Source organism: Motacilla alba, chromosome 15, assembly GCF_015832195.1.
Source record: "Motacilla alba alba isolate MOTALB_02 chromosome 15, Motacilla_alba_V1.0_pri, whole genome shotgun sequence".
Classification (NCBI taxonomy): Eukaryota; Metazoa; Chordata; class Aves; order Passeriformes; family Motacillidae; genus Motacilla; species Motacilla alba.
Window position 1 is genome coordinate 7,435,330 of NC_052030.1, and position 24,942 is coordinate 7,460,271.

Consider the following 24,942-nt stretch of genomic DNA (forward strand, 5'->3'; position numbering starts at 1 on the left):
TGTGCCAAAGTGCTCGGGCCTGATACGAGGGGGAAGTGGACAGACAGACAGACCCCCTTCACTCTGCTCCCAGCACTCCTCAGCTGGGACACTGCTGGGGCTGCCTGACCCACCCAGGCCATCGTTCCCAGCCCAGAGATGTGCCCTGGGGCCACCCCAGGGACTGCACTCAGAGGTCATGATGGGACACTGGCCTGAAACAGCTTGCTTGAGATACTGCACAGAATTTGGAGTAGGTCAGGATTAACTCTTACAGCCAGGGCTGGTGCTTTGACTGCTAAATCATCCCACTCCCTTCACCTGAAGCTGTGCTTGCGTTCGGATAGAAGTGAGGGAGCCCATGTTTGAAATCACAGCAACCTTCCTCTTACATCTGCAAAGAGTGCTCCAGGGGGAGGAGAGGGGTAGGATAGATGTCATTCACAGCTTCATTCCTGGGCTCATTTACTAACAAATTATTCTGCTAATTCCCTCGTGAAATATTGGGTGGAAAGAAGTGTTTAATTTATTAATAGGTTCTATTCATATCAGTTTGGTTCCATTTAAATTACACTATTTAAAATGTCGGCTTGTACAAATTGGTATTTTTAATGGCAATAAAATCCCTTTGTTTCTTGCTGTCCTGTTCCGTGGTGGTGCTGGCAGCCAGCAGGCTTTGCTCCTGGTGCTGATGTAACCCTTGCAGCCCTGCCCCTGTGGCACTGGGCACACTGGACATGCTGTCACCATGTGGGCACAGCAATCTGAGTGCTGGGAGCACTGATCACTGCACTCCATGGATGTTTGACAGTGCTGCCAGCTAAGTGCCCCAACGTCTGTCAATATTTTAACAAAATGTTCTACTGTGTGGAGAATGAGCTCCAGTTCTCATCCAGAGTGCACAGCCCTGTATGGGAATGGGTAGCAGAAGTAAAAGGAAAAGAAGTAGAAAGAAAATATCATGCTCAGTAGATTTCTGACTAATGTCCCTGCTCTGCATGCCTTTCTGCCACCTTACACCTCACCAATACAGTTTCTTTTTCAATATTCTATTTCAATATTCTTTTTCAATACAGCTTCTGCAGGATATGACTTTTAGACACTCCTAAGTGATCGTACATCACCTCATCATACAACCACCATTCTCAGTGCAGTGCCCTGTCTCACTCCTTGTCCACCACCTTTCAAATATGTTGCCCACCTGAAAACTTTTATCAAGACCAATACTTCATCTTTGCTCCTACATCAAAATGTTCAAAAGCACAGCACAGCAATGAGAGGTAATCCCTGCTGGGATCTGCTAGAAGCATTCCCAACAACAGGGAGCTTGCATTTGCAACTATCCACCATACATCAAGGCAAGAAATAATCCACTTGAAGTTCATGATGTTCAATCCATATTGTCTGTTTCCTTAATAACTAGGTCAACAACATTGAAAAGAGAAATCTAACTATACTACATCAATATTGGCCATAAGCCACCAATTTTTAAATTCCACATATAATTAAGTAAATTTGGTAAGATTTTTTTTTCCTAAATACATTAAATGATTGTCATTCACTTATTTTATTCTTTTTGAGGTCTTTATTAAGCAATTACTACTTCAACTATGCCATTATCTTGCCTAGGATTGATGCCAAGCCAATAAGACAAATGGTAATACCCCATTAATTACAGCCTTTCGTAACACTGGCACTCCAGCTTTTTTCTGTCATCTGGGTCTTTCTACACTTACTCAAAACCCAACTCCACTGGTTTCGAGTCATCAGCCAGCTCTTCTGAAACTCTTGGATGTAAAGTATCTGACCTGCCAATTTTCAATCCTTCCAGACACAGCAGGTGCTTTGTTTCGCCCTGAAATAGGAACCACTTAACCATTACAGGGCAGAGTTACAATTTCCCTAATACAGTACAGAAATGCCCACTGAATTCTGCAGCTTTCTGACCCACAACCTTCTCCCTCCCACCAAGGAACGTATCAAAGCCTGTCAAAATTATTACACTTCTGACCTAAACAACTCCTAGACAGCTGCAAATTAAAGGAAAAATAAATTATGCCATTCCAAATCCTTTCACCTTCCCAAGTGCAAATCGTTGCTAGAATTAATTCAAAAGGACTAAACTGCCAGCTGTTTAAAGTTAGCACAGACTCACCCAACCTGTTACCAGACTGGATCCTTTTGCTGCTTTTCTTGAGTTACAGTCAGCTCCAAACACCACCTGTTTCTTTTCTCCAAATTTCATTAAAGGAAAACTACACCTACACACACAGTAACAAATTGAGACAATTTGACCTGACAAGGTCTTGCACAGGCAAGCAAATTAGAAGCATCACTGCTGCCATTAACCTTTCCAAGTAAATATCAATTATTAAACTTGCTGCACTACCTCTGTCCCCAGTTTGCTGCTGTGAATTAAGAGGGTCATCAGCCTTTTTGACAGATCTTGTTCATTTACACCTGCTGCCTGCCAGCAGGGGAGCCCGCACACCCGCAGCCCCAGCGCTCAGCCAAGCTGCCTTAATTCATCAGTAATTACCCTAATGAGCCACATGCAGGACCCAAGGAGGAGGACAAGTTGTTCTGCTAAATGGATGCATTGGTTTCAGGGGCACTCTCGGCAGACCTGGGTATTAGCAAACTGGCCAAAAGCTTCTTTCCCAAAGTTGCCACTGGCTCAGCTGCTTGATTTCTAGTGATTTTCTCTGGGTGTTTTTGCTTGAGTTCTGGAAATTCCTCCTGACCACGTTCCCCGATCGAGTTTTACTCTAAAAACTAGTATTCCTCTCCCTTGGAAAAAGTCATTACTGCTCCAGAGGCAAAGTGGGCTCCTGGCCCTGCTCTCAGCCTGGGGATGTCATCTCCTGCTCAGCACAGACCCAACCAACCAACTCCCCAAATCCACAGGCAAAACGCGCTACACGTCCTCTCATACAACACATTGCCAGGGCCTTGCAGAGGCATTAATGCAACACCAGCCATGGGCATTAAACACCTCAGGTGGATGAGCCAAATATCCCATCTAAAACTTGAGCAGCCCATTCTGATTGTCCAGGGTCTTTACACACAGTGGCAATGTCCTTCAGCAACCACAATTACGTATGCAATTCAACATTACAGGCTGTTCTCACCCAAAATCCAATCCTTTTGAGACAGACATTGCACGTCCCCATCCCTCTGCATTACCCACTGAGTGCACCCAGGTCCTTGGGCAGAAATAATCCTGCGGATGGGTTTGCCCTGCTTGAGGCTGGACAAATCCAAACTGTCTTCCAAACTGGAACTGGAGGGTTCCAGCCAGAGCCAAAACAGAGACTGGGGAACAGCAGGAGGAAGAGTGTGGGCCAAACCTGAGTGTGTTTGATAGAGATACCCTTAGGTCTGCTCAAAGTGTTTTGGCAGCCATCTGAGAAGCAAAACGTCTCAAAATAACCCTGATGCCCAAAGCTCTGCAGAGAAGGGTTGAAAAGGTGCTCCTCAGCCTCACTTCCTGAGGGCTGGAGGTGGGAGCAAATCTTGCCTTAGACAAAGGCTGGCTACTGTGTCACTGCAGGAGAGCACAGCTGGAAGAAAATAAAAAGGCACATGGGGACAACTGAAGCTATTTGTTAATTTATCTCTTTTAAAACCTAAGACAGCAAGACATAAATGTCCACACATATGAACTGAAACACTGAATAGGAGCTGAAGTTTCACTCCAGAGCCTGTTTCATTGTTGAAAGGAATTCTCCAAAAGCATTAATTAAACCCAAAGCTGCTTAAAAACCAGACCAATGCAGTCTCCTGCAAGATAAATAACACCCCAGACCCACCACACACAGCAGAGCAAAGCTGGTGGCAGGCAATCCTGGCTCTTAGCAGTCAGCTTTCACCAGGAAGGACAGATTTGTGTCTGGGAACGTGGAAGAGACCGTTGCCAGCTCAGTGGGAGCGGGCCAGGGCTGCAGGCGGGGAAGGACCAGGGGCAGGTACAGAGGGTTTGAAAGGCCATGATCAATTTGCATCCTGCAGGTGCTCATGGACAGTCCCAAGCCACGCTTGGAGCCAAGAATTATGAACCTTGCGCTGTTGGACATCATGTAGCATGATTAAATATCATAACTCATCCCAGTAATAACTCCAGCTCTGCTATCCTGGAATGCTGTTGCCTTTCCATCTCCCCCATCCAACTTCCCCCTCCCTACTTCTTCCTGTGGGGTGGGGGTGGAGGAATATATGAATGGGCAGAATGGGCCCTGCTTCCCTAAAAGGGCTTTTTCATTACCACTATGTTGGCTCTCAGCCCCTGCTTTTTAATCATAATAGATCAGCCTGCTCTCCATTTACTTAAGCTTTTCTGATGTCAGAAGGAAGCACGTTTTTATTTGGCACACCTATTTTCACATCGTGGGCACGCTGCCCCTGCTCATTATTAATAAATACACTTCGATTTATCACAAGCTCCATTTGAGTGCCACGGGGAGCCTGGGGCAAAAGGAGACAAATTCTTTTCTTAAGTTGTTCTGAAAGGTGCTGGGCTTGCCGACCCTCACCCCCATTAACCCAGCACAGCTAGTGTGCTCCTACTGGGAGCTCCACGGCCTGTGCAGCGGCAAACTCGGACTGATCTTGTGCCATCTCAATATATTTGTTCATTATCTTGCGCACACACAGAAGCATTTGGAAATGTACTCGGGGCACAGGCCAAATTGAATCATCTGCCTTCATTTTCCACACGATCTGAAGCTACAGCTGCTACAACAGGCTGTGGGATTTTTTATTTTCCTTCCTTAACAGTTTTTTTTCCCTCGCTCTTAAAGTCACAGCGGTCTCATTTTAAACCCCTCACTGTTGCTTGGGTTTGTATCTGTGTTGTATAAAACGGGTCTTGCATACACACAGGGCGGGAAAAGAAATTCCCAGCAACCTCTCTCTGCACAGTTCTGAAGGAAAGACAGAAAGCAGAAGCCTCAGGCAGAGACATAATGAAGGTATTAATCTCAGACATGCCTGTTCTGGTGGCTCAGATGGGTCTATTAATCCACTAATCCTGTCCCCTCTGCCAGTGGACAGGCACCAGCAGGAATGGCACCCACTGACTTTGTGCTGCACTCTGGAGCCAGGAATGAATGGTCCATGGAAACAAAGCTGCCCTCCAGACCAGAAGGGCAAAGAGCTCCACACAGCAGAGAGCCAAGTTACTGCCTTTCAGGAACACTTTAACTTTGAGAAGAAAGTTTAATTCCTTTTTAAAGCTCTGCAAGATCCACTTTGTCTTGAGAGAGAGGACAGACCAAACACAGCCTTTGGATTTCCATGTTACTGACTTCATGGTAAATCTATTTTGGCAGGAGCCACTTGGAGATAAGTGGGTAGAGCTGAGAGGCGTCCAAGTCCCAGAGTTTAGGTCCAAGCTTTCAGATCACCAGAGACAGGGATGAATCAACCTTATCATGCTCATCTATCTAAACTAATGCTGCTCAACACCACTTTACATCTCATCAGCAGGTAATGACTTTATCATCACCTCTGCCAAAGGACCCTTTTTCAACTCTTTCTACAGGGCTGAAGACAAATTTCCTGCAGGTAACAGGTTTCATTCAACAAAGATCATGATTTCCTATGGCTGCAAGAATTGATAACACCAACTGTTCCAAAAACTTATCAAAAATAATTGTATGACCTGTCCCCTTCCCAATAAAGGATGAAAAGGATGCTTAAACATTATTTTGGGGGACTTTTTTGATAACATTTGCTTGCATTTTATTATGAAGTCCCAGATAAGCTCATGTTTCTCTGGTAGACTATCAGCAGTAGCAGCTTTCTGCAGCAGGAGATAGTAAACTGCCTTAATAAATACAAATGCACAATTTAATTAAAATATATTGGAGACTTGGAAAAAGTACTATTTGTGGATGAAACAGTCTGTTAAGGGATTGCACTCAGGGCTTACTCAGTGTATTCTAGGCAGGCAGCAGTAAGTGGCAGTGAAAAAGTGCACAGACCAATGATTAAAGACCACGCCGAAATTATAAACATCTTGTTTTCCAGAAAGTGGGGGGGGGAAGTCACCCAGTTGCCTCTGGTTTTAATGTTGGAAACAAAACAAACCATTTGGCTTTAAAAATGTACTTCTTTAAACCTGAAAAGACCCACGTATCAAAACAAGGTGGAATCAGCTAAACACATTACTTCTGATTTGTTTCTTTGAAAATCCAGCCTTAATGCATTCTAACAAAATTTATCTATCCCAAGCATACCTCATAATGAGATCAACTGGGAAAAATATCAAGCTTGTTTGTATATTTTATACTTGCTCTAACTTGGCAGTTTGGAGATTATGTATTCCCTAGGTCCCTCCTTAAATCGTTTCACACGCTACAATTTGATTTTCTTTGCTTGCCCTTTTCCACAATTTTTTTTGATACATTTTATTGAGTTCTGGCTCAGAGGGAAACGTTTCCTTTGAATTAAGGGTGCAATCATTTTTTCTCCCCTCTAAATAGGGACATATGGCATAGAAAGCAATGTTATGGTTTGAGTATTTTATGATTGAAGTAGGGCTCCTTTAAAAAAATGACAGTAGCATCAGGTTGGGTTAGAGTAGTTTTTCTAATTGGGTGGTGCTGCTGTGGACACTGTGATGGGCTATCTTGGCCATAACTCATTTTAAACAGGACATGTCCGTTTTTACTTACTGTGATGAAGAAGCAAACAGCAGCAGTGTTACGATACTGAAGGAAAATTGTCCTTTTTTTTAGCAGTCACTCAGTTCCATGATGTTTCCAAGGTTAGTGTTTGCACATTTACCTGCTATGCAGACTACTGGTTCCCTAATCCTGGTTTACCAGTTTCTTTTGGCTAATTTACATCAATAACCTGTGTTGCAGCCAAGAAGTCTGTAACACAGTGGTTCATTTTTAACCTCTCCCTGGGATGCAGAAAACTTGAATTGATGCTAGCAAAGGATTTCTGAGCTTAGACTGAGTCAGCTGCTAAAGCAAGGCAAGTACAACACAACAACTTCTCCTAATAAAAAGTATTATCAGTGAAAAACCAAAATATTCAAAAGCCACTGATAGTTTCTTAGCTACTTGAGCAAAATTAACCACTCACTAACAACCTAACTTTACATCTTAATGCTTGCAACCAGATACGAGGGTCACCTGTTTCTAAGAGCAAATGAAACCCAAGCTGCTTTGATACGGGCAGCTGCCTTTGCAGTTTTTGGAAGAACTCCTGCCTGGTGCTGTGATGAGCCAGGGCAACAACCTGCAGTGAGCTCAGCTTCAGCTCTCTGGGAGACCCTTCTGCAGACCTGGTGCCACTTCTGACTGGGGAGGAACTCTGTGTGACCTGATGGTTCTTGCCAGGTGCCATGGAAAGAGCAGGCCAGCGCCACGGGGGCCTGGAGGAGCCTTTCTCCCCAGTGCCCAGCACACAGGGGCCGTAAGGAGCAGCAGGGCTGGCTTTTCTGCAGCTCTGGAACTGCTGCAGTGATTTTTCACAGCTTCTGGGCTGGCAGGTGGCCTCGGCTGCGGGGCAGAGCCGGCGCCGCTTCCCCAGCGCGGCCCGCGCTCTCAGGATCGGGAGCCTCGCTGCCGTGCGAGAGCTAACGCTTATTTTGGAAAAAAGCTGGTGCTTAAGCAGGCAAAACTGCTCGATTTTACAGCTGCCATCAGGCCTGCGTAGCAAACTGCACTCTGCATGCCCCCAGCCGCACTTGGCAGATGGCAGCAGACAGCTGGGAAAATCTGGGTTTGACATACGTCAGTGATAAAGTGTGTCAGCCTAGACCTGCTTAGGTTACAGGCAGGCAGCGCGTGTGCCCGAGCGGGACTGCGACTGCCCGGGGGAAACAGCATTCCCAACCTTCTTCACCACAACCGCCTGCCACAGCAGGGCACGCAGATGGCACCTACGAGCCCTCGGGTGAGCCAGGCAGGGCAGCACAGGGGCACGGCTCGGGTTTGTGTGGCAAAGTCTGGGTGGCAGGGTGTCTTCTGTGAGAAGCTGCCAGAAGCTTCCCCCGCGTCCAGAGGAGACAATGCCAGCTGGCTCCAAGAGGGACCCAAAGCCAGGCCCATCAGCAGTGGTGGCAGCACCTCTGGAACAACACAGTTAAGAAGGGGAAGAAGGTGCTGCACAGCAGCATTTGCAGCGAGAGAGAGGAGTGAGAATATGCGAGAGAAACAGCCTGCAGTCACCAAATCAGTGAAGGAGGAGGAGCTCTAGGCAGCAAGAGCAGAAGTTGCCCTGCAGCCTGTGGTGAAGATCATAATGAGGTGACAGGTCTCAAGGAGTAGCATCCAATAAATAGCCCATGAGAGAACTGAAAGCTTCTGAGCCTCTCAGAGCTGAAAACCTCCGTGCCTCTTGAAAATAAGATTTGTAGCTTCAAGTTTCACATAAAGATGATTTGGACCTGTGACTCTCGGTTATAAAATGCCATCCAATATGCATCAAATAGAAAATTGATTCGGCGCGGGGTTTTTTGGTAATGGGAAAGAAATGGATACAGTGAAGATGAGCTCAGAACTCTTAGAGCAGATGCATCAAGTGTTACCAATCTGGTGCAGCGGACCATAGCAAAAGGATCACTGTAAGGGAAGTAGCTCCAAGCAGGACAGGGGAATGATTGACTGAGCATCCACTTAGCAAGGAGAGAGCTGCGTTCAGCTGGAGCCAACGGACTAAATTGGGCTGAGCTTACACGATGCTTTTAAACACCATGTAGGAGGCAATCAGAATTGACAGCTTTAACATTGCTGCCATCTATGCATACAGATACCATCTATTAAAGGCTAATATCAACAGCTGTGATGTTCAAAGCAAAAGTAGATTTAATATACATATTAAATTGTCCAAAGCTGCAGGAGATGTTGCAAAATATATTAGTAAATTCCACCAAGAAAAATATCTCTGTATATTACAGTAGTTCTCTTCTGGTAATGCTACTCCACAAAACTGAGGACTTTGATTTCAATGTGAAAGGTGATGATAACCTTCAAAAGTTATTTTAGTAAAAGAAGATCCCAAAAAGCAAGGTAGAGTTATTGCTAATTATGTCAGGCAAAGCATTCAGTGCAGTTCAGCCTGAACCTTGGGAAGAAAATGGACATTCCCCAGCCTTCTGATAGCTAAAGGAAGATATTAGATAACATTTGCCAAGAACAAAGTCCAGACCCGTGGCACAAGCTATAGAATGGGAGATCATGTCACACAGATGTTTCAGCTGATCTTGGAATATCCACTGAATAAACAGACAAAAGACAAGTATTGGAGACATGTTTCAGAAGAGCAACCAGGCCTGGCTGGGCTGCTATAGGCACAGTGCTGTGATAACAGGCTTGAGCAGCAGAAGAAAAGAAAACCAGAACTGGAGTAAATTGACTCAAATTATTTCAACAAGATTTGCTGGAAAATTATTCCTCTTGAATAAGCTTGGTTTCATTTCTTCAATAATTTTGGCTGAAAAGGAAACTGGATAGATGTGATACATTTAGGATTCTAGATGCACTCATACTACAAGGCATTCTGATAAAAGTTAGTGCTATATAAATATCAATAATGCATATTTTAAGTGGAGACCAGATCAGCTGAGTTCTCAGAAAAGTAGTGTCAATAAATAAACATTAATGTTCACTACAGAAGGTAAAAGGACTTAAACAAGTTTGAAGCTATTCAATAGTCACATCAATTTCTGAGAAAAAATGTTATCAAAACCACTGCAGATAAAATTCATAGATGCCAATGGTACCTTTTTAGAATAAATAAGGAAGAGGAGGGGAAGGCAGCTTTAGGCAGCAGCTTGAATTCTGTGGAAAACACACCTCAGGAGAAAAAACATATCCCAAAGCAGGGCTGCACTGTGGTCACGAGCAATGAGAGCTCCTGCAGAAGAGAGGCTGTGCTGCCAAACAGAGCCTGTTGGGAAAAACAGGGAGGTGACCTGGACTAGCGTGTCCTTATGGTCTTCCTGTCTAATGCTACACCCAAAGGGAACTAATCCAACCCCTCAGAAAGGCAAGAGAGGCCACTTTCTCTCAGATACAGCATTGACAGGAATGATTTTGGAAGGTCTTCAGCCTCCCCAATGCACCAGCAAGACACAGCTCTACTGTACAGACAACGCATGCTGGGTACAGCCTAACCCATGGGACAGACTTGGAGTGCTGTCCTGAACTGGTCCAAGTCCTTCTTATGGTGATCACAGAGACCAACTAAACCACCATTAAAAAAAGCAAAAATTGCCAGCAGCTCTCCAGGTGTGAGGCACTGCAGGTCTCTCCTTACCTAGAGCTGGGCGCAAAAGCTGCCCCCGATGCTGCCCAACAGTGAAGGCAGCCTGCAAACCCCTTTGGGTTCTCGTCCACAATTCAAGGCAGAGACAAAAACACCCACATTCTTGCTCAACAATTCGCTCAACCCCTCCAAGTGTCCCATGTGAAAAAGCTGTGCTTAGTACAGTTGGTTTTCAAATTCATTGCTAGGACTCTGAGGCACCACAATAACACAATTAAAACACCACCAGATGTGTGTCATATAATACATGTTAAAAAAAGAAAAGACATACTGTGTGCAGATACAACAACAATTTGCTGTTCAAATTAATTCAGGAATCAGTACCATCCCTATAAACCCAATATATAAAACATATGCTACTGTAGGCATGCATAAATTGCATGCATTTTTATCCAGATAAAGCCACACGTGCAACTAATAAACCAAAGTGAAAAAAGAAACAAAGTAAATAAATAAATGCAAAGGCTGCCTAGGGAATAATGAATTTTGCAGAAACTGCTGTCAAAGATCACAGTGCTGAGCAGAGCCCCAGCCGTGCTGGTCCCTACCCCCAGCAGGACAGTCACAGCCTGGCCCTGGGCCATGGGAGCAGGCAATTCCCATGGAGTAGAAATGGACCCCAAACCAGTTCTCTTGCCCAGCACTGGGGTGAGGTTAAGCTGCAGGGGCACAGTTTAAACCACAGGAGAGAGTCTCCCCCATGCCCAGGATCTGGCTGGCATTGTGTGTTTTCAGCCATCCCACAGACCAGCCCACAGTCACGTCCCTTTTGTGGCTGGCAATCCCCTGAAACCCAGAGCAAGGCTCCAGCCTCACAGCAGCTGGGGGAGCTGCTGGCATTAAAGGCAAGAAGAGAGCCACCACTTCAGTGTGGAAGGAACTGATGGCTGGCTGGCACAGGGGGAACTTAGCAAAGCAGAGACAATTCCCATGCACACCACCATGAGTAGTTTTATTCCAGCTCCGACCTTGTTCAAGCCAGACTTACAATTTGCTTTTATTACTAATTCAAACTCTACAAAGCCCCTCCTTGAACTCTGTCTAGGCTTTTGGGATCTGTCCTTTCCCTGGCAGAGGTCTTTGTCCCACAGCCAGCTGTCCCTAGTCTCCCAGAGGCACTGGAGAGCTGACCACAGCTGCTTCTGTTCAACAAGAGCCAGAGCCATTTTTATCTGCACTAGCAGATGAACCAAGGCAACTCCGGCAAAAATCAGAGCAAACCTCACACCTCTGCAGGTCTGGACTTGAAGCAGAGGCAACCCAAAACAGCACTGCGTGTCTGGTTGTGATCATCCATTGTGATCAGTCACAACTCTGGAGTTGTCAGGGAAACTTTCAGTAAGGCCACGAGCTCCTACACCACCAGGGCAAGTCTTCTGATTTGAGAAAAGTGTTGAAACTATCAGAGGCAGCACAGCCAGCTCCTCTAGGAAACACAGAAGCAATTTCCTCTAGCTGCCCAGGGGACATCCTTTTGCTGATTGACATCCTGAAGAAAACAAAAATCTCAGAATAATTAGAGGCTAAGCAACTAAGGTGAAGCCCTTTGGTAATTTTCAGTCCTGAGTCTGAAAAAGGGGTGACAATTATTTTAGCTAATGACCGCTGAACTTTGAGATTAATGGTCACAGCTGAGGAAGGGGAAGCAGCTCTTTAGAAGGCAGCACTGCTGTCAGGCTGAGCCCAGAGTCCTTGAAATACCTCACTGATACTTGGCTACCAGCAAGGGACACAGGGCACTTCCCAAACACGCAAGGAACTAAAACCAGCACCAAAAGCTCAGTGCAGGTGGACTGGGATCCTGCCCTACCCTCTTCCCACAGATTCCAGGAGTTTATGGTAGAGAAAAATCCTTGTTGGGCCTGGCTGTACAGTCATGATGTGCAGCACAGGAGTGGCTTGGCACTAGCTACACATTCCCTAAACCAGTGGTTTTTACCATTTCTCAGTCACAAAAGGACTGGCTGACACTCCGTAGCTTTGATACAGCTGGAAGGGCAAACTGCAGAGGTAGACACCAGGCAGACATTGAGGGTTATCCAGCTGGCCTGAAATGCTCCCTGAGAGTTTAGACAGCCTCTCCTCACTGATTCTGGAGAGAAAAATGTAATTGGTGCCTTCCAGAAAGGGGCCAGGCTGTGCCTGGGGATGAGCTGCGTCCAGAGGAGGGGAAGCCTGCCTAAGGCAGGCTCAGAGAAATGTGAGCCACTGCACCTGCACTGTTTCACAGAGGGCACAAAGGCTTGCCAAATCCCTAAATAAACAAGTCCACTAGTTCAACAAAAAGACTGATTTGAAGTTGATTTAAAGCATTGTAAATGCTTGTCAAGTTTTAAGTCAAACCTTCATTTTGCTCAGGTTAAATAAGTTATCAATCAGTTTAACTTGAACTGGAACAAGAAGCTTCTAAAATGAAATTAAAGTAACAGCCCAGGTAATTGAGCCTGCTGCAGTCCTTCCCATAAGGATGGTCTCAGCTTCAGGAAATGCTCATCTTCCTTGTCACATTTGGTGCAGAAAGGTATTTCAAACAGTAATAAGCATCTGCTTTCTCTGCTTCTTCAGGGGGAAAGTCTAGAATTATATACACAGCACCTTAGAGGATGCTGTAATAGCAAGATGCATTTATTAATGATCCTACTAATGTTTCCTGAGAGCATCTCCAAATACTCTGCAAATACCCATCAAATTTAAAGAGCAAGGATGTGCAGTGGGTAGTATTATCATCCCTTCTCGGAAGGCATGAAAAGACCAGATGACTTTGGGAACATCAAGCAATGAACCTGGAATAAGGCTGGGACTACAACTACAGAGAAAACAGGATGGTTAAAAGCACTGCAGCTTTTAACAGCAACCATCTTGCATCTTTACCACAAGATCATTCTCCCTGGGTGACATGTAAGCAAATATTTCTTAAAATGAAAGCATAATGTTAATAGAGTAGAGATTGCTGAGAAAGCGAAAAAAGGAATTGCTGCTTTCTTGGATACTACATGGAAACCCTACACCTCCACAGGAAATATTTTAGTAAAAAGAGACATAGAGTTACAGCACAGAAAAATGAAGCCACCAGATAAGGCAGGTTTTGAGAAAAAGGGATAAGGGAGCATGGCCTTTGCTACTGGGCAGATTTGGTGGGATTCAGGACTGCTCTTGATACACGGGTCACTGAGGTTTAACTGTGGCACAAAGATCTGTGTCTGAGTGCTGCCCAAGGCAGGAGGCTTCCAAGTACTTGGATACAGATCTGGGAAATGACCAAGGCCTGTCTCACCACGGGATCTTTACCAGCAGCACTGGGGCCCTGAACCAGGGGGAACAGAGCTCAATCCAGAGACCAGAAGTCAGAAAAAGGACTTCTCTGAACTGTAGCTCTTCCTGAAAGAGCAAGTGTGGGAGAAGGAAGAAATCCCAAAGTAACAAAACTCATGAAGGCTCTATGGGTAGAGCTAAATAACCAGGTAATTATCCAGATTTTATGGCTCCTTTGTTGCTGCCTGCAGATGAGAAGAAAGAGAACAACAGAAGTAGCAAGCAGGGATGGCCAAAGCCTCTAAAATATTGATGCAGAAATTGAACATTTCTTCTGGAGATGTGAAACTGGTCTCACATGGAGCTTTTGTGCTAATAGTTGTCTCAGTCAACATGCAAATTCTTTATAACAATACACATCCAGATACCACTGCAGTGTAAATACCCTTGCTCAAAACACTTTGCATCTTACAGCTGCTCACGCTGTACCTGGCAGTTTCCTATTTAAAACAGGATTACTTGCTAAAGGAAACCATTAACAGAGGGCTAAAGGAAACAATCTTATTCACTGAACCAACACTGTTGTCTCAGCAAAACAAAGCAATTAACATCTGAGTTCACAGGAAAATATATTAGCACAACAGATGCATGTGCATGTATTTTGGCTCTTTGGTAAAATGTGCTGTTTTGGGGCCAGATGTTTCTGCTCATGCCAAAGAAGAATCCAGCTGCATCAAGCTGTGAATATTTCTTCTGATCTGTCAAAATCTGCTATGAACTAGAAGAGAAAAAAACAGTACTGAAGTTTGAAATAGAAGTCTGTTTTCCACTGGGGATTTTACCACCATCTGTATTTTAAAAGCTCTAGTACAACTTGACAGAGCCTGAAAAAGTTCGCAGCACAATAGGTAAAGCACATTGAAATACCATTCAAGTAACGTTTCTGGTAGAGTTGAAACATATGGTAAAAGACTAGTTTTATGCATTTTTCCCCTTAAAAATCAATTTATACTTATTAGTTGGATTTACAACATGTTTAAATTGTATGGCCTTTTTTGAAATGTTCTGCCATTATGAGCTGAACTCTCATTATTGAGATGATAGAGCAATATTGAATTACTGGGCAAACAAGGTCCTTTTTCAAAAACACCACAGCATTTGCTTTTCTCACGGTTTCTAAAACCAGGTGTTGTTTTTTCTTGCATTAATAGAATTACTATGGATTTGCACTGATGCAAGAGTAAAATCGTATCATTTTACCAAAGCCATAAAAAAGGAGCCAAAATGGAAACAGAACAGCTAAGCAGAAAACATGAAAGCATCTCGTAACTCCATTAAGTTCACAAACTACAACAGATTTGTCGAAACTTGGTGTTGTCCCTCCTAAAAATCGTCCACCCAGCAGGACCAGCATGCTCCCACCCCCCAGGCCACCTGTGCAAAAGCCTGTAACTCATCTCACAGAAACTTCTGTTGTTTTATCCCCCTAAACCATCTCCTTCTGGCCTGGGGACAATGCAGTGGCAGGAGCAGCCTCAAACTGTGACTTGCTCGAGGTAAGTAGCTGCACCATTATTTCCTGGCAAGTCCTAAAACTGAGATTTTCAAACCACAACTTGATTCCTACAGGCATTGAGATGACAATCTCTCCTGCTCTATGCCCAAAATGACAGCCTTAACCAAAAAAATTAAAACTTCTGAAACAGATAAACACATATGGTCCAGTACAAATGAAGCAGAATGTAGCTGGGTATTTCTGAACTGAGCTCAGTTTTCCATTCTGCTCTTCTCAGCTCTCCACATTCATCTGCCAGCAGCCAGGCAGCTGTGCTGCCTTCCAGGTGTGCAGCACAGCTTTGCCACTGACAGGGTTATCTATTTTACAAAGAATTATGCTGGCAGTGAAAATCACAGTAGAATTGTTTTGAAAGAAGCAAGCCTCAGATGGACAATTTAGATTTCACAGAAGTTGAAAAAGGATTTGCAGGTTCAAATTATTAATCAACACCCTGCCAGGCAGGGGCCAAGAGCAATCTGCTGGCGCTGAGTTTTCTTGGACTTAGACTGTAAAATCTGGATTTTAGATTGACTCGGTGAGGAGAAGGATTTTTGTGCCTACAGCCCTTTGCTTCTGCAGTATCCAGGTAATATGGATCCCTGGATTTTAGGGGCAAATATGAACTTAGGAATGGTGGGGTAAATCCTTCAAGGAAATTAGGGATTCGGAGGCTTTCTGAGCCAGAGGACACACTGCACATGACAAGGTTACTTCCCTGTTCTTAAAATCATGTTCCAGCAGTAACAAGACAGTATAAACTGCCCCTGGGGTCACATGGGGCCTTTCCTTTGTTAGCAAGAAATGTGGAAAAAACTGGCCAGAAAAAAGCAGGCGCTCGTGGAGAGTCCAACCTTTTGCTGCAACATTTCAGCTCTCCCCCGTGCCAATCAGGATGACACAGGCTGCTCTGGAAGAAGGGATTTAATTGTAATAAGCACCTAGCAGAGTGTAACAATGGTTAATCACAGAGAAGCACACAGTGGGTGCCCCTGGTCACATCAGGCTGCCTTCAGCATCCTGTTACAGGCTTTACCTGTCAAGTTACGTGCTTTCAAAATTCTTCAGGGCCAAACTTAAAATAAAAAGGGGGTGGGGGAGAGAAGAGATAGAGAAAAAAGGGAAATTATCCATTAGCCTTTGTAAAGAAAATGGTAACTAATGCTCTTCTGCAAACAAAAACGGAAAGCAGGTAGAGAGACAGTCCACCATTAGCTGCCAGTTTCTATAAACACCATACTATCTCCTGGGGAACAGCCTCTGACAGCAGTGAGCAGCTCCTCCTGCTCTCACATCTGAAGGCCCTGAGCATGCAGGGTTGGATGTTTCAGGTGCAAGCAGGACAAGGGCAGGGGAAGGTGAATGAACAGGACAGGACACCCCAACACATGAGCCAGAGAGCACCTGGTCCAGCTCTCCTCTCTCCAGCACATCTCTATCACAAAGAAGCGTTGCAAGATGAAAACTGGGAGCTTGAGGCCAAAATCAAAATAGAAGAAAGAGGATATGCTCCCACAGACCTATGTTGAAAGCAGTGATTTATTTTTATTTTATGTTTACCTTACACGTGTCTCAGAAAGGCTGTCCACAGAAGCATCACACCCCAGCTCCTGCTGCACTATATTATAATACTGCTTGTTTCCTCTTGCCAGCTGCTCATCAAGGGTTACCACCAGCACAGCCCTTCGTTCTTTCAGATCTAGTCAGAAGGCAAATTAGTTGCAGCCTGATGGGGGAGTGCTAAATTTTTCATTACAATCTTTCTCTGGAGGTTTGGTGTTTAATAATTTGTACTGTATAAAATTTCACATATGGGAAAACATGGCACCACACAGCCTCTCCAGATGCCGTTTTTTTTTTCCTTGCTGCTAATCATGTGAGCCCCCCAGCTAAAGAAGTGGATTTAGGGCATAATTAAAGCTTTATACTTTAATAGTAATATGGGTAAAGCTCAATTTTATTTTTGAGAGGAACATACCACATTTGTAAATTCCCATTTCACTGAGGATCAGTTTTCACACAGGCTTTGCACCCGGGCTGCTTTGTTGCTGATATACCATGGAACATAAACCATGTAAGCAGCTCGTGGTGCTGTGAAAGGCACACACCCCTGCTCAGCCACTGCAGAGGCTCTTTAATTCCTTATGATCAATCCAAGAGCAGTGGTGGCTGTACAAGGGACATCTGTAAGGAGCCTTCACATCGTCTGCTCTGGTTTTCATCACATAATTTTGCAAGGGAGTCTCTCAGATTGGTCACATGAACTCCTAACTTCTGGAAGTTTTACCTACAGCCCTAAACAGAGCTGAAGTGATTTAAATTGGCTGCTGCTCTCCTAAAAGCCAGCACCCTCCTTCCCTCCCCACAGGGCTGCTGTCATGTGTGGGAATGCTGAGCCCTCTCCCAGCTTCCCAGCCCTGCTTTCTCCCCCTGTTTCTGATGAGAACAGCAACCTGGAACATGCTTTTGGGATTAGCTACAGCTGCACACAGAGCACAAGGTTCACACAGGCTAAGAGCCCTGAAAGCCTCACCATGAAGTGGGACTGAAGTGGGACCCAAGCAGGGGACAGACAGGAGGGGCAGTGAAAGGGAAGAAGAGGTGCTGGCAGAAAGGCAGGAGACATTCCTTGCATGGCTGAGACAGGAATAGTTGTGCCATGGTCAGCATTCTCAGGACTAATTTTAATTATCTGTTGAATTCTGGAGTATAATCCCCTTAAAAAAGGAAGCACCCCAGGGATTATACTCCCAGGATGGCAACTTGGTATTTTAAATCCTTTCCCTCTTCTCCTAAACATCCTCCTAAGTGAATTCAGAAAATGCAGAGAGGAGTACAATGATCACCTTTCACAATATGGTTTTAATTCAATCCAAGTTGCTCCCATCTGCTCAAGAGACCTACACACTGCCTTAAAATGAAGTCCTTTGGTGCTATCATGGATTTCTGATTTCCCAAAGGCAAACCAGGTGATAAAGAGCCAGTTCCAACCAGCATGGTAAAAATCTGCACTGTTCTTTGACAAACCCTGTGCTTCAACAGGAAGCAGGGATTCCAGCTCTGCCATTAAGCATCTCTGTGCCTCTCCATGGTGGCTGAAAGTCAGGTTTTACTCTACCAATCAGTAGCAACAATGGGTAGGGTAAAGTAAAACTGTTACCATGGATAAGCATCTACTCAGCTCTCAGAGCCTGCAGTATGCTGGCAAATAAATCAAATGACCTAGAACTGAGAAATAATGACCTTGGAAGTGAGAGCTTATTTCTGTTTTTATCCATCTTTACTATCACAGCTTAAACTAAATCAACCGTGCATTTTAAGATCTATATTGTATCCTTCCAAATCTGTCTGAGAATGCTGAAGTCTTGAAACACTCTTTGTTGAAATGAAGAGCTTATTACAGGCCAAAATTTTACTTGCTTTGTAACATTGAACCTTCTTGGTGACCATGAGACTTCCAACATAAAACTGTGGTAATGGAATTTAAATATAAGGAAGGAATGTAAGTGCTTAAAAGTGCTTTTTAAAATGCCTCTGAGTTCCAGTTTCACTGACAAGTCTAGTCCTGCTGGGTGAAGACTCTCAGCTCAGTGATGCTGTGTTTTCCAGCACAGCTCCAGGAAGGTTTGACTGGTGCCCAGCTGTGAGGGGCAGTGCAATGTACCTGCTCCCAGAGCAAAGTGACCTTGAGGAGCCTCACTCATCCCAATGTCTGACAGCCATTTCCATGAAATCCCTGGGCAGGAAAATACACATATGGAGAGATAATAGAGGCAAAGCCTCCATGTCAAAGAGCAGACTGGACTCTTGCCATCAGGCCTGTGACAGCAATCCCTAATTCTCCAGGACATCTGCTTATCCAGCAGAACACAAGCTGTCTGTCCAGCAGCCAGGACAGCACAGTGGCTGGCAAACAGGCAGAGTCAAGTTCTACCCCAGCTCTGACATCAAGCACATTCATCTCCACTATCATCCTCCCTCCCTTTTTTTTTCCCCTTCCCTAAATAGAAACCAGTTCTACATAATGTCATTATGCTCAGCTTGTGAGGCTGAGTTTATCTGTGACTGCCAAAAGCACTGTAATCTTCAGCACCAAGTATGATTACTCTGCCATCGTGCATCTCCACAGATAGCAGTGCTCAGGGTATCCTCAGAGAGGGAAGAGGTCAGACCACTGATGTTAAACCCGTGAGGCCTGAGAGCTAAAGGATGAGCTGCAGTATCAGTTTTTGCCAGAGGAAACTCATCCATGTTCTGATTTGTCAGGAGAAGGATTTATATCAACTTATAGCAGATAAGGAACATGGGAAATAAATACCTAAGTCAGAACTTACTAATGGGTATTATTTCTCAGATAGTAGCAAGTTAATGCTATATAGCTAGGCAACAAAGCCATCCCATCCTTGATAAAGGCATAAACACATTAAAGGAATAATCCCTGTGTGACATGAGGTTACTTGTGCATTCGTAAAATTTTCACTGCTTCTGCCAGTACTGCCTTTTAAAAATCACTGCTCTGTCCCAGCTTGATCAAACCCTGCAGCCCATGATCTGCTCCTCCTTCAATCCTCACAAACATGCAGAGAATCCCATTAGAAATCCTTTTCTACAGGAGAAATAGAAGCCTCTTGTATCACAGACAAACAAGCAGCTTGACCTAATTACAGGGGTTCCACATTATTTCCAGTATCAATTTATCTATCAGTTACACTCTGCCAGGAAACACCAGGGTCATACTTTGCTCCCCTGGCCCAGCTGCAGAGAAGGAAGAAAACTTTTTTCACTGCCTTAAGGACACTGAGAAAACTTGCAGAGGATCCAACTAGAAATGCAAATTCTCATGATAAAATAGTTTAAGTTATTCTTTTTCATTAAAGAATTAAGACCACAATTATCTTTCATTACAGAAACACATATTTAGCACTTAAAGACCTCCTGAAGGGACAAGGTATTTTCTAAACTCCTGTGCAACAAGACAATTCAAAAACTGACCATTTACAAGGTTTAGGTGCTCTCCTCATTTGTTATTGCAAAATATCAAATTGATTTATTCCTGGCATGCACATTTAAAACAAACACCCTGCTTCCTTAGAAGTTCAAGAAGGCCACACAAGTAATAAGCCAAGATTCACACATCAGGATCTGAGCTGCCAGAGCTCTGCTAGCACCACTGACTGGTTCAATTCTAGAGGGACAGCAACGAAAAGAGAAGCCAAAACAAGTACTCATCATCACAATAGAGAGGATTACATAGAAGAGCACTATTTTGAAGCACCTTTTTCTTCTCTAAGGATGATTAATATAAGACAAAAATAGAGATATTAACATTACATTGTCTGTGTGTAAAATGGAGAGAGGGGAAAACAGGCTATGGCTGAAAAATGCATTGCCATCTCCATCTGCAATCCTTTCACTTCCCTGAGAATGATGATATCTCAGGGCAGAAGAGAAACTTCTGTTGAAATTTCACAGCAAATGGTTTCACAAGCTCTGTGTTGCTCTATCAACTATTAGCAAATCACTTCAATGGGAAAATTTACCCCAACTTGTATGAATTGCCTCATTTTAGGCAAACTGTGAATGATAGTGGTTTACTGAACAGACAATGTAAGTGATCTAGCGTTGAACATGCCTCTCTCTTTCAATAAATAAACTGCTAAAAACAAAACACTGATGCCAGTTTGTAAGATTTAATGAATATGCAGAATGGTAAATTAATAGACTTGTGCCCCAGAGCTGCTTATTTAGAATTCTGCTGTTATAATAAAATTAGGTAAGTATCCAATGAAACCTCAGGACCCTGGGCTGGTGCCATCTAATTGAAGTTTACAACTTTATTGGAGATTCCTTGCATCTTATATATTTGCTTTGTAGAGTTCAATAGCTGGTGGCCTTGGCTCTAACTTAATTACAAAGCAGAAAGGAAGGTTGTGTCAGCACGATAACATTTGGCTAGGCTGAAATGTCACTTTCAGGCATATTTCACCTGTTCTCATCTTGATTTAAGTGGACTAATAGGTACTAATCACACAGAACAAATGTGAGTGAAGTCTTCACTTTAAAGTGAAGACAAGAAATTAAAGGGCCAGGTGCTGCATGTCTTTGATCACCAGTGAGAGCAGAGTGGGGGGCACCAGTGCCCATCTAGCAGCTGAAGATAAGGACAGACAATGTTGTGAGTCACAATCACAGACCCAGGAGGGCAATAAGCCCCAGCTGAAGCCTTGTGAACAGCCCTGTTTGAGCCTGGAGACATCCTAAAGGGGAGAAAACATCAGGTGTAAAGCAAAAGGGGCAAAATGGCAGGTGAAAATGGTGATTCCAGTCACCTGCCCTCAGTTAATTCTCTCCAGGTCTGAAGGAGAACAGATTTCACCTGGGACCTGTTGCAAGGGGCAGGGGGGAGAGGTGGGAGGGTCTTAGGCAGGGCATACCCACAGCTTTCACATGTATTTTTCCACAGTGTAGCAATAATCTGATGGAAAGACTTGATTGGCAGATGCCAAGTAAAACACTTCAAAAAGATTTAAAAAGCCACAGGAAAGCAAGGCTGTATAACTTTCTAAAAGATAAGATGGAGCATGTTCAGTATAAACAAACCCACCTCCACATCCCACATACACATGGCACCGTGTGGCAGTCCATTAACACTCAGTGTTCCACTGATTAAAAAAAAAAATAATACATCTGTCGGAACACAGGGACAGAATAAATATCCTTATCGTTTCATTTACTGTAAATAATACTTAAGTGCAAGTCAAATATTAGCTATATTCAGCACAGCATCATAACAAAACAGGCACTGCTAACATTATGGTCCCAAACTGTGTTACTTGTAATTAACATCTGACATATATCTGCTTTTGCAATCACCCATTACTGATTAAATGACAAGGCACAATGTCAGATGCATAATCTGATTGGTTAGCTCTCAGTTACCAAGGTGTTACATTTGGAAATTGCCTGTGAATTGATTTCTTTTATTGAATTAATAAGTGTTATCATACTGTACAGAAGGCAAAATTGCTACTGAATGTGAGCGATAACATATAATTACAGAAAATCAAATCCTAATCTGCAGAGCCAAGCCAGGTGTCAACATTTTAATTGTAGTTGGGGAAGCACAGTAACACCACAGAGCAGGGGGAGGATGGGAAGAGATCTCTCAAGTGCAGGAAGAAATACATTGCATAAAGAACCAACTTTAGTTAGGCATGAGGGATGCCAACCACTTGTGTGCAGAAAAATTAGACTTAATTTTTCATTTTTGACTACAACCCCACAGGCTGGAACACCTGACTGTCATGCAGACCCTAATCTATTTCTCAGTGTCTTAAAACTTGCATTTCTTGGAGAAAGTTTCAAAAGATTTTAGGATTTTATTTCCACATAAAATATGGAAATCATGCACTTCCACTATTCATTCCATAAAAATGAAGAAAACAATATCCCTTCTGTCCCCAGAAAGATCAAGTCCCTTTGAGATCATATCACAAGTTTCTGCTATGAATAAAACCACAAAGGTTTTATTAATTTTATTAGTTTTGCACACTTTTTGAGTGAAAAATGCCTCTTCAGGCCTTTTCCTAGTTGCTGTCTCTGTTAGCCTGCAAACACTGCACTAATGCAGCTACTGGCATTGAGATTGATGATGTTAAATTGGTGTAACCCTGGTGCATGGACACTCTCAAATTAGCTGGTTCCAATACATTTGATCTATCTCAGCCACTCCTAAACCAATTTGAGTGTTCATGCTAAGGAACTGCACCACTTTAACTACACGTGCTCAGAAAACGATGTTGCTAAATTGCTGCCATTTCTTTGGATTAAGGAGGCCTCGGAGAGCCCTGGCTTCCTCTGGGGGATGAGCCATTCCAGCCAGCACAACCAGCTTTTGGCAGGCTGTGACTCTCACTCATCACTGCACATCCAAAACCTTGCCATATCCCCCCTGTCCAGGCACACTGTGCAATTCCAGTCCCAAACACCTCCAGGCTTGCTCCTCTCTGCTGCTGCCTTCCCACCATGAGCATCTAGGCTCCTTCTCCCCCTCCACCCCAGAGCTGTGCTGCTGCTCCTCCTACAGCACAACAGAGCTGCTCACAATCAGGCACAAGCTGCCAGCTTTTGCTGCCCTGAAGGTCTCTCCCTTTGGCAATCTGTGAATTCTGTCCTTTTGGAAAAGGACCTGGCTAGGCACAAGGTGGGAGGCACAGACAGGAAGCACCAGGGGCAAATGACAAAGCTTGCTTCAAAGACCACACCACTCCCCTACTGCACACAGCCAGCTCCTAATTTGCAAAACATCTGTTCAAATCATCAGCTTTTTCTTTTGTTCAGGGATAAAGAGGAGAGGTTAAGTCATCCTGTTGGCATACAGAGAGAGAAGTTAAGCCCCATGCTACTACCACCCAGCTGGCAAGATATCTTGGCAGCAGGGTGGCATATAAACATTTTACATGAAGCTCTTTCCAAATGCATTCCCTTTATGCTCCTGTTTTCAGGCTAATAGTGAAAGTTTCATTCTTGAGTTACAACCCCTGGGCTTAGCTGTGAGATGACCAGGCCAGCAAGTGTCTTCCCAGCTTAGTTACACTGCTGGGCATGGCTTTGTGTCTCAAGAACCACGAGTGCATCTGGCACATACAGTTGTCCAGGGTGGTGAGGAAAAACAGCAATCTAGGCAAGACTATGCAGCTTGATGAAGTGAGGTGCCTGGGTAAGCAAAATTTTGGCTAGGTACAAACAAGCCACCATTGCACAGAAAAGGGAGAGAGCTGCACCTCTCCAGCCTAAATACATCTTAATTCTGTACATTGGCCAGTCTTCCAGACTCTAATAAAGTTGTTGGAAGAAAAGAAAAACCCAAACAAACACTTATTACTGGAGCTGAAGTAACATACTTTTAAAAGAAAATTTCTACAACATGAGATGTATAACTTGGCTCTGCAGTGACCAGTGTGGGGAAAATAACTGGTAGGAGTTGCTATATGCCTGAAGAATGTGAATTCTGGAGAGCAGGAGGACCCAGACTCACAGGAGAAGTCTGAACTACTCTAACAGGGAAAATCCAGCCATACAGAAGAGAAGCCTTCTTTCAAATACTTTTTTTTTCTGCAGTTAAAGGTAGTGCTGGGGAGCAGGACTGCAGGGAGTGAAAGGCTGTATCGACTGAGATGAACTGCACCAACCTGGAGGCCTTTTGCTGTGACGAGCAGCAGCACGACCTCCACGCAGGAGCTCCGGAACAACCACAAGCAGCTAATTGGGTTTCCTTTCCAGTCACTCAATTTACAGCCACTTCCTGACCTCAGCTTTACAACGTTTGGAGCCTTGGTGGTTTAATGAGCTCAAATTCCTGCTTTTCCACAAATGGAACCTGCCCAGGTACGTTTCTGTATCTTTCCTAGGCTGTGCCCACTGCAGAGCAGCAGCAGTTGATTGCTGCTCCCCAGCCAACCCTTTTTTTTTTTTTTTTGAAGACCATGGGGAGGATGCTGCTTCCACTGCTCCTTCCCTGCAGCAGGCCTGGAAGAACACAGGGAGTGGTCAGACAGAGCAGCACCAGGCTGCCACATGCCAAAGGAACACCTCAGCCCAGCCTGATGCACTTCTTCCATTCCAAGGAGACAGAGCCATAACAGGCCAGACGTGACAGTCCCGTGGCAGCTTTAGGTGATGTGAGTTATGATCTATCCAATTCCCACTCCTCTCTTTGCCCCCAGCCATATGTTCCCACCTTCTCTCTTGCACCCGTACCTTTATGACTAAGTGCTGAGACAATTCAGGAAATTAGCCCAAAAAAAAAAGTAATTTTTTTTTCTCATCATGTTAGCTTTGGGCTGGTTGAGCTCCCACCAGCAGTTATGAAC

The 24,942-nt window shown here is 44.2% G+C and overlaps 1 protein-coding gene across 18 annotated transcripts in view; it reads right to left on the reverse strand.

Annotated features, from left to right (window-relative positions):
• The window catches only part of FBRSL1 (fibrosin like 1), a 507,461-nt gene that overhangs the window by 284,189 nt on the left and 198,330 nt on the right, over window positions 1-24,942 (reverse strand). The window lies entirely within an intron of this gene.